Source organism: Emys orbicularis, chromosome 18 (genome assembly GCF_028017835.1).
Source record: "Emys orbicularis isolate rEmyOrb1 chromosome 18, rEmyOrb1.hap1, whole genome shotgun sequence".
Taxonomy (NCBI): domain Eukaryota; kingdom Metazoa; phylum Chordata; order Testudines; family Emydidae; genus Emys; species Emys orbicularis.
Genome location: NC_088700.1, coordinates 18003028 through 18017303, shown reverse-complemented (window position 1 = coordinate 18017303; position 14276 = coordinate 18003028).

The following is a 14276-nucleotide window of genomic DNA, read 5'->3' as shown; positions in this document are numbered from 1 at the left end:
GGCAGGATGCAGCCGTGAAGAGGGGAAGGAGCTTCATGTTCTTGATCAGGGATTTCGTGAAGGCAGCCTCTCATGCTGCACCGGAGGTTTCTGATGTCAGAAGGTGAATGGTAACCAAGGTTGGTCCCCCCCTCCCCTTCCACCCTCTTTCTGTGAAACTGAGTGCAAGGCAAATGCTGTTTCACTTCCGACTCAACTACAGTGATAGTTCAGTACAGTAAATCACCCCGGCCGATATCTTCCTGTTTCACAGTGTAGTTCCTTCTCATTCTTAGTCAAGCGTTGTAGGACTGTGATCTCCTTTTCTCTTCTGGAGATCCGGGTCCAGGTGTGATTGAGCCAACACGAGCTTGGTGAACATCAGTCCTGACATTGGAAACATTGGGTGGGAGTGTCATAAGTGCCTACATGACTTAGGAACACAAGTCCCATTGAAAGTCCGTGGGAGTCTGGCTCCTCAATCACTTTGGGCATGTCTACACTGCAGTTGGAAGCGTGCCTCCCAGCCTGGAGAGACAGACTCACACTGGCTCTGCCTGAGCTAGCATGCTAAAAATAGCAGTGTGGCATTTGCAGCATAGTGGCACAGCAGCTTCAGAGCTGAAAAGACCTTGCAATGGCCTGACAGCAGCAATTCTGCTTGGAGGGACTGTTGGATGGACTCCTTTCATGTTGGAATCCAGAGAAATAGCTCAGGTAGGAAGATGGCTGTCTAGAAAAGAAGGGTAGTTTTGTGGCGAATGAAGTAGATTGTGTCTCAGCAAAACCAGTTTTGATTCCAGTGAGCTGTGGCACACCACACAGTCCATCTGTGCCTCAGTTGTACAGCTATAAAATGGGGACAATAATGCCTTTTTGCTATCCTGTCTCTTTAGACTACACGGTGTTTGCACTGAGGCTTGCTATTACTATGTACAGTACCTGGCACAATGAAGCCCCAGTCTTGGTTGGCCCTTAGGCACCACTGTAATAAACGTGAGTAAGAGTAATACACCTGTACTGTAGTACATAGAATCATTCTAATAGGCGGGCACGCAGATCTGATGCTGGTGACGGTTGTATAATGAAGTTTGGTGGGAAAAATGACTGGACATCTTAGGTCAAATTCAGCCCTGGTGTAAAGAAGCACAATGCTCATTGAATTGTTTCTCTGCCATTTTCTGCGCTAAGGTGAATATTGGATTTTAAACCACTCCTGACATTGGCATTAAACAACTGCATTATCTGGCCAAGCCGTTCCTTCTCCAAGATGTTTTCAGCAGTTGTTCAATAAAATAAAAGAGAAACATCTTCCTCTATGAACGTTCCTTTTCCTGGTACCCATTCAACCCCTGGCCACTTCTTGTAGAACTCTGCTCTTAGTCTCATAGCTGTGTCACTCATGAGTGCAGGCTGTTACTTAAAGACAGCAAACACAACAATGTAAACATAGGCACAAACACAGCTTCCCCTTTTATATGAAAAGTGTATACCTGTGTTAGGCAGCACTCTCCATTTATCTAAAGTGTCTGCAGTAGCCTTGTCTACATCCCCAAATGGACTGTAGGAAATGTCTTGCGTTACTGAGGTAACTTAAGATACGTGGTTATCTTAGAGCCATTAGCAACTTTCTAATGGTATCCATTGTAGTGTGAACAGATGCTTCATAAACTCCCCCATAACTGAGTAGTAGAGACACTGCACCTCATTAGCCAATCAAATCATGGTGAGCTTGGGGTGTGAGTGGCAAGTGTTGTGTGTAGGGAGCTGGGAGAGGATTCACTACAGTTGAAAACAGGCTTATGTGTCCCATAAACACTGGCCTGGGTACAACTAAAACATTTTCAAACACATCTCCATGGTGATGTTCCATCACTCCGTGGATTCTGTCATCAGTCCTGGAGTCCCTCCCCTATCATCTCCCTGGTTATCTAGTGATCTGCTGAAATGCAGTGCTGCAGGCCAGCGTCCTGCATACAGCTTCAAGGAGCTTCATATGAACGTATTCTCCCACACTGCGGCTGTAGAGGCTTAAAGGCAGAGTGTAGCCAGGTCTTTGCGTTGACTCTTTAATACACAAAATGTGGCACATTGTAGCATCTGCAGCACAGATCTTTTCTCTGCCTTTGTGTGAAAGGACAAGAAGGGAGAAAACAAGTGAACCACAAAACCAGCAATGCTAATTATTTCTTTGCAGAGTACACAAGTGACTCCTCTTACAGGGAAACAGAAAAAAAGCCCTAGCTCCAACTTAACTTCACTGCACTACTTTCAAGCGGAAAGGAAAAATATCAAACTTGTTGAATGGGCTCAAGCTATCCGACATGGCTTATGTAAAATTCACCCCTGCATGAAGTCACTGTGAACTGAGGCTCCTCAGTACCTCTCATGAGGCACTTACCCTCTCTCTGAAAGAGATCCAGGTGCTGTCAAAATCTTCCTCTTCTTTTGCATGTATGCCCTTGTAGCCCTCCTGCCAGAATCTGGCCCATAGTTTATGAACAACTAACTTATCTCTAGGCAGATTTTTGTCATGAACCATAACATACATTTGATGAGTCAGAAGGATGTAGATGAAAAATGAATAAAAGGTCTTACACAGCAAATATTTGGTATTAGGAGAGAGGGCCTCTGACTCATCTCCACGTTGAACCACTCAGACAGCCCCCTCCAACAAGCAGTGCCCATCATTTTAGACTCAGCTGCACCTCTGTACCACACGTCCTTACGATTACACTGGTAAAGCATTGGAAACCGGAAATGCAGAATCAGAAAACTGAGGTTATTGAAAATATGTATGCTCAAGATGAGTCACACCTTTTAAAATTCCCACAGTGAATCATTTTCTCGCATCTCTCTTTGGCCTACATTATATTCTAGATCGGGGCCTGGGTGGGTTGAGTAATGCATTCAGAACTTTCTGGGACACAGATGCCGTTGTGAGGGACCTTTCCACCGTGAGCGCTCTGATGCATCACTCAACGGATGCTACCATATTCTGCACTGCTGCTTTAAAACTTAGGGGTTCAGCCCTTGAAGTTGAATAGGTTGCATCCACCCTACCCTTCCCAGATTGACAAATGGCAGCAGGTTGATGCAGCATGATGGGAGAGGAGTCCCAGAGCTGCGGATTTCCAGTACAGAAATGGGTGTGTCCGCATGGAAAAAGCTGGGAAACACTGAATACAATTTTCAAAAATACCTAAGGCCCAGATTCTCCAAGGTATTGTGGCACCTAACGCTCATGGAAATCAATGGAAGTTAGGCACCTAACTACCTTTGAGGATCTGGACTAAGTGATTTAGGAGCCTAAGTCCCACTGAAAGTCAATTATTCCAACTGAGACAAAGTTGAAAATCAACGGGATGTAGGAACGTAAGTGTTACTGTAACAATAACCGTTGACATAATTGGAAACCGACTCATGTATCATGTGGTTCTGATCTCGTCTGGTGACTGGGGCAAATAAATAAAGTTAATGATACTGTGTGTGTTACACACTTATTACTGTTACAACAATATTGGGGGCTGTTACAATAGACTATTCTTTTAAAGAGAGTGCTATGGAGCTCCCGCCTAAGACTTCCTCCTTTGGGATATATGGGAGGAAAAAAACCATCAATCAAAATTACTGAACCAAACTAGACATAAGACAGGGAGAAAAACAGAGGTTAAATCAGCAATTTGTGCGGTATTATCTCCCCGGGAAACTGCACAGTGTTTATCCTTGCGGTGAAGCCAGCTTTCTTGTTCAAAGGGAACACATCAGTCAGCCTTTCAAGGCAATAGCAGAGCAGGTATATCAAATTAGCTGTAAATTGCCTGTAGGGAACAAAAATCTTTTTATAACAGTAGGCGATGCGCATCATCCATCGTTCTCAAAGTACAGTACATAGCGAAACTAGTGGCATTAAGGCAGATAATAAAATGCAATAATAATCCAATACAAACGGAATGGCTATAATAGTGCAATAACTCACATAGATTTTTCAGGTAATGCATTCCCTCAGTTGGAGTTATTGTCTGCCATGGACTATAATAGTTCGGTCTGCATAGCATCCTCTCCAAAGAGGGGACGCGTCTGGGCTGTTCGACGGTCTTTGGTATCTCACAGTAGGACGTATTAGGTAAGATTTAATAAAGATGGACATTTTCTTTTCTGGGTCCGATACCATTTGATAGTCTCATCCGTGACCTGGAGGATGGAATGGAGAGGGTGATAGGGAAACTATGAAGCTGAGAGAAAAGGGAATGTTAAGATTAACATACAGTATGAGCCCAAGACCAGATTTTTCAGACGTCTAGTAGTGATTTGGGGCGTTTGAATTTCCGAGTGCCTAACCTGAGACACCCGAAAGAAGGCTAATTTTCAGAGGGCAGCTGCTCAGTGCTTTCTGCAAATGGCCTCTTCAGGGTCTCTGCAGCTGGATACCCAAGATTGGAGTCACCCAAAATCTCAGGACACTTCAGCAAAGCTTGGCCTGGGAAGATCAGTGGAATGGTTTCAAGTCACTGAATGAGGGTCAAATACAGGCAACAATAAATTGACTCAGATGATAAGGAGGAATAATCAAATGCACACACAAAAAAGGCCCTGATCCCAAACCCATTGAAGTGAATGGACAAGGTTCCCATTGACCACGCTGGGCTTTGGAAGTGCCCCACAGAGAGCATGATCTTGACACGAGGCCAGCTTGCATTGAAATCAGGGGTATTATGCATGCCCAGAATTTGCTGATTAAAGGAATGTTTGCTTGGTCAAGGATTAGAATCATCATAGAATATCAGGGTTGGAAGGGACCTCAGGAGGTCATCTAGTCCAACCCCCTGCTCAAAGCAGGACCAATCCCCAGACAGATTTTTGCCCCAAATCCCTAAATGGGCCCCTCAAGGATTGAACTCGTAACCCTGGGTTTAGCCGGCCAATCCTCAAACCACTTACAGAGAAAGATCTTGGGCTCACAGTGCAGGACACAGCCACAGATTTTAAAGACCATTAGATCATCTAGTGTGACCTCCTGTGTAATACAGACCCTAGTATTTCATCCTGTTATTCCTAGAATATGCCAATAACTTGTGTTTGACTAAAGCAAATCACACGCATGACAAAATATGACTGGAGGCAAATAAATCAATGATCAAAGAAAGAAAGAATGGGATAACCTTTGTTTACCCCTTCGCTTTCACAACAGAAATTGCTCAATACAATTTGAAGAATAAGAAGAAGGAGGAGGAGAGGAAGAAAGAAACCATGTGTTTTGCACAATACATTATTAACCTGCGTAACTCATTGCCATAACATTTACTCATAGAGCTTAGCTGGATATGAAAAAGGATTATATAGACCAGGGATCGGCAACCTTTGACACGCAGCTCACCAGGGTAAGCCCCCTGGCGGGCCGGGCCGGTTTGTTTACCTGCTGCGTCCGCAGGTTCGGCTGATCGCGGCTCCCACTGGCCGCGGTTCACCGTCCCAGGCCAATGGGGGCTGCGGGAAGCGGTGCAGGCCGAGGGATGTGCTGGCCGCCGCTTCCCACAGCCCCCATTGGCCTGGAACGGCAAACTCATAGAGCTTAGCTGGATATGAAAAAGGATTATATAGACCAGGGATCGGCAACCTTTGACACGCAGCTCACCAGGGTAAGCCCCCTGGCGGGCCGGGCCGGTTTGTTTACCTGCTGCGTCCGCAGGTTCGGCTGATCGCGGCTCCCACTGGCCGTGGTTCACCGTCCCAGGCCAATGGGGGCTGCGGGAAGCGGTGCAGGCCGAGGGATGTGCTGGCCGCCGCTTCCCACAGCCCCCATTGGCCTGGAACGGCAAACCATCGCCAGTGGGAGCCGCGATCGGCCGAACCTGCGGATGCGGCAGGTAAACAAACCGGCCCGGCCCGCCAGGGGGCTTACCCTGGTGGGCTGCGTGCCAAAGGTTGCCGATCCCTGATATAGACATTTGTATGAATAATCAGAGTTAAATGAGATAGCTTAATATTGATGAGAGATTCAAACCCTCAGGTTTCAGTTAATGGCTAATGGCCTGGGGTCAGGAAGAAACATCCCTCTGGGTAATTTATTCCATCATATTATGTTTCTGTGAACCTTCCTATGAAATATCTGGTATTGGTCACTGCAGAAGGCAGCATACTGGGCTAGTCTGCTCTAATATGGCAATTTCTATTTTTCAGTGTTCCACATACAAGCGAATTGAGTTAAAAATGCTGTTAAAAAACTTCAGTTAGGGAAATGTGATCGGATTGGAGATTGTAAACATAAAAAGCTAATAATGAAACATACAGAGGGCCAAAATTAGCCCTGCTTTAATCTTACCAAAGCAACAGAGTTACAGCAGATATGAATTGGGCTCCGGATGCAGTAAAGCATCCAGATTATAATAAAGGGTCACAAGAAAAAATTACATTCCAGCACAAACTCTTAATAAAGCTCTGAATATCTTATAAAAAGGGAAACCAAATACTCAATCTGCTGACTGTGGGATTAATGTATTAAACTTAATTGGAAATAATACAAGACAGGGAAAAGACAAAGTGACATCTAACGTGAAAGGCAAACTATACAGCAAGGGAGGAGAAAGGACACAGGACAAATCCCTGTTTATAAATCTGGCAAGCAGGAATGTTTTACCCTCAGAAAATGATCAAAATCAATCAAAGTTTTCGGAGGGAAGAGACATTTCATTTTAGATTGTGAAGTTTTTTTGTTGTTTGTTTGTTTTTGTTTTGTTTTATTTCTTGCATCACTGTCAGCCGGGGAAGAAAAGAACCTGCAAAAATTGGATCATGATCTAAGTTACTTATCGGGCCCCTATTACTATGGGCTCTAAACAACTCCCAATTTTTAATCCACACAACACCCCTGAGAGGCTGGGCACTGCTGTCATCCCCATTGTACAGATGGGGAACTGAGGCATAAAGGGCCTGAAGGTTAGATTCACAAAGGGACTTCGGTGCTACAATGCTGCAGTGCCCAGCTTTTAAGCACTCTGCCATCCAGTGGCATTCACAGCCCAGGCTCTCTATGCAATGCATGGGGAGAATTAGGTGCCTATGAATGGTGTTCACAGAAGCCACCAAGCAGAGGTGAGAGCCACCTAAATTAGCCAATGGGAGATACCGACAAGACAGCTGGGTTAATATAGTGGTTGGCAGCACTGAACTCCATTGCCTGAGCTCCTGTATGTCCAGTCTATAATGCCAGACAAGCAATTCCGTGCTGGATTTTCAAAGATGTTCAGCCCTGGCCTCACTCTGCCCCCAGTGCAGTCAGTAATAAAACTTGTATTCACTTTAATACAAGCAACTATTTTCAAAAGCAACTCTGTGACTTAGGTGCACAAGTTCCATTGCAGGTCAATGGGACTTGGGTACTTACGTCACTTAGGCACCTTTGAAAAATCACAACCAAAGGGAGCAGAGGTAAGCCAACATTGAGCATTTTTGAAAATCTCACCTTCCATGCACATGAACCTTGTGTTTGAGATTTAAAAAAAAAATCTTGTCTTGGAAGTATTCTTTCTTGGGGCTTGTCTACACCATGCAGCTTTTAGCAGCAAGGCTGTATCGACACAGCCTTGTCGCTAAAAGTCAGCGTGTGTAAACGCTCTTTTTCGGTACTTTGTCAGCACTTTTGCTGACAAAATATTTCTAGCCCTGCTCCTGCCGACAAAGCCGCGTTCACACTGCCACTTGCGTTGGCAAAACTTTTGTCTTTCCCGGGGGGGCTTTTTTAAGTACCTGTGAAAGACAAAAGTTTTGTCGACAACTTTGCAGTGTAGACAAGCCCTATGTGCCCGCACGGGTAAAAGACAGACAATACACTATCTTGAATTGACTCACCAAGATTTTTCACTTGAACTGCTGCTCTAGAGACATCCAGAGCTTTTATCAATGCAGTATACTTTATCCACCAGAAGCAGCTATCCAACATGGATCATACTAAATCTAACCTCCCATGAGTTATTTTTAATTCTGTAAAAGGAACGAGGAGTATTTGTGGCACCTTAGAGACTAACACATTTATTTGGACATAAGCTTTCGTGGGCTAAAACCCACTTCATTGGATGCATGCAGTGGAAAATACAGTAGGAAGCTAGATATACACAGAGAACATGAAAAAATGGGTGTTGCCATACCAACTCTAACGAGACTAATTCTCTGTTTCTTTCTTTGACGCCAAGCACAGGGTACAAAGACTTTCACTTTTCCATTGATCTTCAGATATTTTCTACTTTAGCCTTTTCCTGAGTTAATGAAACCTTAGGCGCCTTAATAATGTCGATTTCAATGTTTTGAGGATTCTGGGATTTTTCCCCAAATTCTGCCCTAAATTAGACACCTTTAGGCCAATGTCTCAGGATTTGCATCAGCTCTTCCTTCCTTGGGCAGAGAAGAGGGGTGAGGACACTTCTGATGGAAAATCAAGGACTTCACTGTTCCCAGCAAAGTTGGAGGCAAAGGCACAAGGAGAATGCAGAGCCAAGTCAAGGGGAACACCATCAACAGTCTCCTCCCCCCAGTCACATCTGATCCAGACAGCCAGGGTGTTTCTAGCAGTGTTACTTAGTACCCCATTTTCTCCAAAGTCTTTCACCATCTTGGAGGCATGCCGGCTAAAATGGGAATGTCCAGCGGCTTGGAAAAAAGCAGAAGGCATGCTACAAGATTCTAAACTCAGCCGCACAACAGAAGGGGCTACTTTTACAACAGGAGCACAGCATCAAACACCACGTTCACAATAGAAGGCCACAGCAGTCCACAAATAGCTGAGATCAAAAGGGCTCAGGAAGTCAGAAATGGGTGCGGAGTTTAGAGGAGAGGGGCTCAGAGACTCAGCAACCAGCAGCATGGCTCAAAGTGGTGTGAAATTCAATTTGCAAACCTGGCCTGCGGTTTCAAACTAAACCTTTTTTGTTCTTTAGATTGTATGGGTTCATGCCCCCTGAAGTTTGCTCTCGGTTTCAGGTATGAATGAATTCAAACATCGCGAAGCAAAACTCAACCAAAACTACCTACTTTTGCCTAGTTTCAGTACAAACCCAAAGCAAAAACCACAGAATTGCTCATGGTTTCCAGACCAAACCATACATTTTACCTAGTTTGGGGTTTCACTATGATAATTGCATAGCTCCTGAAATAGAACACATGAAGCACAGGTGCCAAAGCAAATTGAATTGCTATATATACACTTTTGTCTTCTTGTAACGCAATGGGTGAAAATTCATCCTTCTGCCGGGGGGCCAGTACGAATGCATCCAGCTAGCACTAGGCACCGTTTACGCTTCACAAACACATGCTGAATGGGAATGGCATGCCTGATAGGCCTCGAATGGGCCCTTAGGCCAGGGATGAACATCACACAATAGGCTCAATCATGGGGCTCAGCTCTGGTTGCTTTGCACAGCCTCAGCAGCGAAAAGTGGAGCTACCCCCAGGGAAGGAAATGAAGGATTCCACCTGTCACCGGGGAAGCCACGAGTGGTGTTAAGGTGACGTAGCCAGCTCTACATCCTCTGCCCCCTTGGTGCAGGGCACAGCTCAGGACATGGAGGGGGGAGGGGGAAAGCAAGCAGCTTTTTAACTGCTCTCAGTTATGCCAAAGGCATAGGTGCTAGAACTGGGGGTGCTGCTGCACCCCCTGGCTTGAAGTATAACAACCCAAATATATGGTTTCCGCCTTCAGCACCCCCCCCCTATAAAAACTGTTCCAGCACGCCTGGCCAAGGGCCACTTCGGTCCCAGATGACCCATGATTAGGGGAGTAGAAAGGCAGTGTAGAGCCAAACACGTCTGGAAGCATGGCGCAGTTGGAGATTGAGCACAAAGTGGGAAAGAGGGATCCATTGTGGGGATAAGCATGTTCAAACAATAGAACCATTAACATAAAAGTTGACTGTATCTATATGGCTGGTGGATAGAAAAGGATTTTTTTTTAAGTGTAGACAATTTGGCCAAAATTATTATGTAATTGCAAGTGTAATATAAATGGGCATGGAAGTGAATACGTGCCTTTTGGCAGTGACAGTATTTCTGAAGACAAGGTCTCAGATATTGAAATGGAGCCAATTTTGTCTTCCAATGAACAACAGAGGTTCTCATGGAATTCTATAGGAATCATCCCATTAAATACTAATGAACCCATGAACCTGTGACTGAACTGGAGGATATCTTTTAGAAATTGATCTAGTCTTCATTTAAAAGACTTCAAGTGATGAAGAACTTACCACATACCCTTGAAAAGCTGCCCCCCTGATTAACTACCCTCACTGTTAAGAAACTTCATCTAATTTTCAATTTGTATTTTTCTACCTTCAGCTTCCAGCCATTGGATCTTGTTAAGTCCTTCCTTGGTCGATCAAAGTGTTCCTTAATGTCAGATCCCTTCTCCCTAGATAGGTTCATATAGACCCTGGTGAAACTGCCTCTTCAATTTCTCTTTGATCAGCAAAATAGATTAAGTTCCTTAAATCTTCCACTGTAAAGTGTGCTTTCCAGACCTCAAATTATTTTATCACATCTTGCCACTGTAATTTCTTAGAGGGGAAGAACAGAACATTTTCCAGAGAACACGAATGCTAGAAACCCTGTAAATTGTAAGTTAAAGATATGCTAAAGGAAAGGAATTGAAAATATGGGTCACGCACACAAACCTAACCCTGGCCCTGTGGCCAATGGTAATTTAATTAGCTAGTTGGAGGACACATCCTACTTATTTCCTGTTTTGGTTTGTTTGGCTGTTTATCTCTAGTGAGAAGACAGGTGGTTACCCACAGGATTGAGAGTCAGGAGGTCTGGGTATTCTGCCATAGACTTCTTGTGTGACTTTAGCCATGTCACTTAACCTGTCTGTGTCTTGGTTTCTCCATCTGCATAGGAGAGAGAATAAGATATTCTTTACCCCATCATTTGTCTATCACTGTACACTGAAAACTCTCTGGGCCCATGTATTTGTACAGCACGTAGCACAATGGGGTCTCAATGTCCACTAGGTACTACTGTAATACAAATAAAATTCAGAGGGGTAGCCGTGTTAGTCTGAATCTGTAAAAAGCAACAGAGGGTCCTGTGGCACCTTTAAGACTAACAGAAGTATTGGGAGCATAAGCTTTCGTGGGTAAGAACCTCACTTCTTGCATCTGAAGAAGTGAGGTTCTTACCCACGAAAGCTTATGCTCCCAATACTTCTGTTAGTCTTAAAGGTGCCACAGGACCCTCTGTTGCTTTTTACAAATAAAATTAGCACTTTGCAAAGGAAGTATCATTATCGCCATTTTACAGATGGGGAAACTGGGGCACCAAGAGGCAAAGTAACTTGCCCAAGGTCACAGCCAGGAATAGAAACCAGCTCTCTTGAGTCCCCAAACCAGTGCTCTATTCACTAGGCCACAGTGGCTCCCCATGAAGGTGTGATAGATTTCCATTCCCAACTGCCTACTGGGTTTCTACACAGCCATGTAATCACTGGCAGAAATTTCCACAGGAAGTCACTCCTGGCTCTGTCAAGGCAGATGGTGCTTCTCTAACTTCATTTGGGCTCTATGGATCTGAAAATTCATATCTTTACAATCAACCAGACAGGCTAAGGAATAGGGAAGAGGAGTGGGATGAAGACAGTGAGAAAGAGGAGGTGGTGGTGTAGGTTGTGAAAGCAAACGAAAAAAGCTCTGACATAAGCAAAGGAAACTTCAAGTTTGTAATTTAAAAAATCGACTCAACATTTCTGTGGCAGTAGATAAACATCTATCTGATGTACTGCTGGGACTCCTCCTTTTCTGGCTATAAATAGAAGCAACTTTTTACCTCATGTTATTTCCTCTGGGGTTTTTTGGGGTACAAATGCGTGGTAGTGGGGATTAAAGAGCTTGCAAATGAGTTATTATTAGTCAATATGAAAAATGACCCCCAGGGTTCTGATGTGCAAGGCACTGTACAATCACGTACTAAAACAGTCCCTGTCCCTGAAGAACTAAATGCTAAAGGAAGCACAGCACAGCTGAACTGCCACCAAGTCTGTAGGTGTGATTAGTGTTTGTTTACCGTAATGTATGCGCTTCTCAAGACAGTTGCCATACAGAAAAGAAAGGACAGGCCCAGCCCCAAACAGCTCATAATCTAATGGCAGACAAACAGGCAGAGGACAGGGCAAAGGGATACAACATATAAGAAGAGTTGTCAAAGTGGTGATCTTGGTTATGCTAATACAATGTCTTTTTTAATCTAGGCAATATAAACTACTCCCAATTACTCCTCAGTCTTGTCAGTATCAGTCAGCTAGCCAGGTATCTATCTATCTACACATAATTTGTAAAAGCAGTATTATAGAATAGATAATAGATAATCAGCATGCTGCCTAGGCACCGCATTCAGAACTCTATAACAATGCATTTACAAGTTATTATTATTGCAGAAGCACCTGGTGGCTTCAACTGAGACTCAAGTCCCATTGTGCTACGTGCTGTAAAAACACATAGTAAGAGACAGTTCCCTTCGACCTTAGTCCATTCCACGCTTTGCTGCACGTTGGGCTACTTACATTTGCCATCCTGGCCTGTCAACTGCCCTTCTCTCCGAATCTCCCCATTTCATGTGGAGGTGCTTGATGTCATCCAGAACTGTTCGTTTCCATGTTATTCGTGGTCTTCCTCTCTTTTGTCTTGCATTTGCTGGCTTCCATTCAAGGACGGTATTTGGTAATCGTTCTTTTTCCATTCTCAGCACATGTCTCAGTTACTGATGCCTTCTTTTGTAGATTATTTGTGAGAGGGTACCTTGTCCAGTAATTTTTCTGACTTCTTCATTTGTCTTCCTATGTCTCTATGTTATGTCCAATATTCTTCTCAGACATTTGTGATGAAATGCATCCAGCTTTTCCGTATCTTTCTTGGTAAGTTACCATGTCTCACTGCTATATGTTGTGATGGCAGTAACAATTGCTTTGTACACATTCAGTTTTTTCTTGAGGGAGATGTTTTTGAGTTGCCAGATGTTTTTGTGTCTTCCAGATGCAGCGTTTGCCTTCTCGATTCTTCCTTCCTGCCTCAAATAGTCAAGAAAGACAAAGGGTGGGAAGGGAAACATAGGCACCAAGAGAAGTGACTTGCTCAAGGTCATACAGAAGATCCATAGTAGATCCTGGGACAGAATCAAGGATTCCTGAGTCCCAGTCCAATGCTGGAAATTTTTCTGATGGAACATTTTTTCACCAGAAAATGCTAATTTGTCAAAAGCAAAACATGTTATGGAAATTTTATCTTCTGGGGGGGGGGAAAGCATTTTGATAAGGTCAAAATGTTCCATTGCAACATTTTTGGAATGGAATGATTTCATGTTTAAACAACTTGTCATTTAGAAATTCCTTCCATTTTATAGTATAATATATATATATATATATATATATTTAAAAAACATAAATAGAAAAAATTTGAAATGAAAGGCAGCTTTGATTTTGTCAAAATTAAATGTTTCACTAGACCCATTTTTTAAATTTTGTTTTATGGGAAATTTTGATTTCTTTTGTTCCATTTCTGAATGGGGAAAAAAAATCAATTTTCTTGTGATACTGAAGATCTGGATCCCGCCCAGCTCTATGTAAAATCACTGGCCATCAGTGGCTCAAAACCTCAACAATATTTTCATTCTGAATTATGGAAAAATGTCTCCTACTGCCACTCCCCCGGGGTCTCTGCTATGTTTTGAGACAGGTAAATGAAAGGGGTGGAGGTGGCTTATGAAAGTTTCAATTCTGTGTAAAAAGAACTGAATTACAGTACTTGAGGAAGGCTGAGAGGAGGTGGGGAGTAGGAGGCTGGGACAGGAAGTGCGAGATGGGGGTTGGTATAAAGGTGGTCAGGGCTAGAAGGGAAGTGAGTGACTGTAATAAGAGGTAAGGAATGGGGGGGCGGGGGGGGGGACACCATCAGGTTGGGGAGGGAAATTCTGCATGAAATCATCTCTCACATGAAGTGGTCTATGGAAATAAATCTTTCAAAAACCATTGTCCTAAACAGAAGCAATATTTGGGACAGCTGGTTTTTCTCTATGAAGGGGAGAAGGCCCATTAGGCTGCCCTGGGAGATTGCTATGATTTATGTTCTCTTCCATTCTAAATCTTTGTCCTGAGTCTGAGCACTGTGACCCGCAGCAGATAAAACAACCCAAGAGGAAAATGAATAAATAAATCTGGCAGTAAATAGCCTTCTAAATCAACTCATGAATGCATCATGAAAATCAATATCTAATAGGTTTAGATTAGGGCTGTGGATTAATCGCAGTTAACTCACACGGTTAAC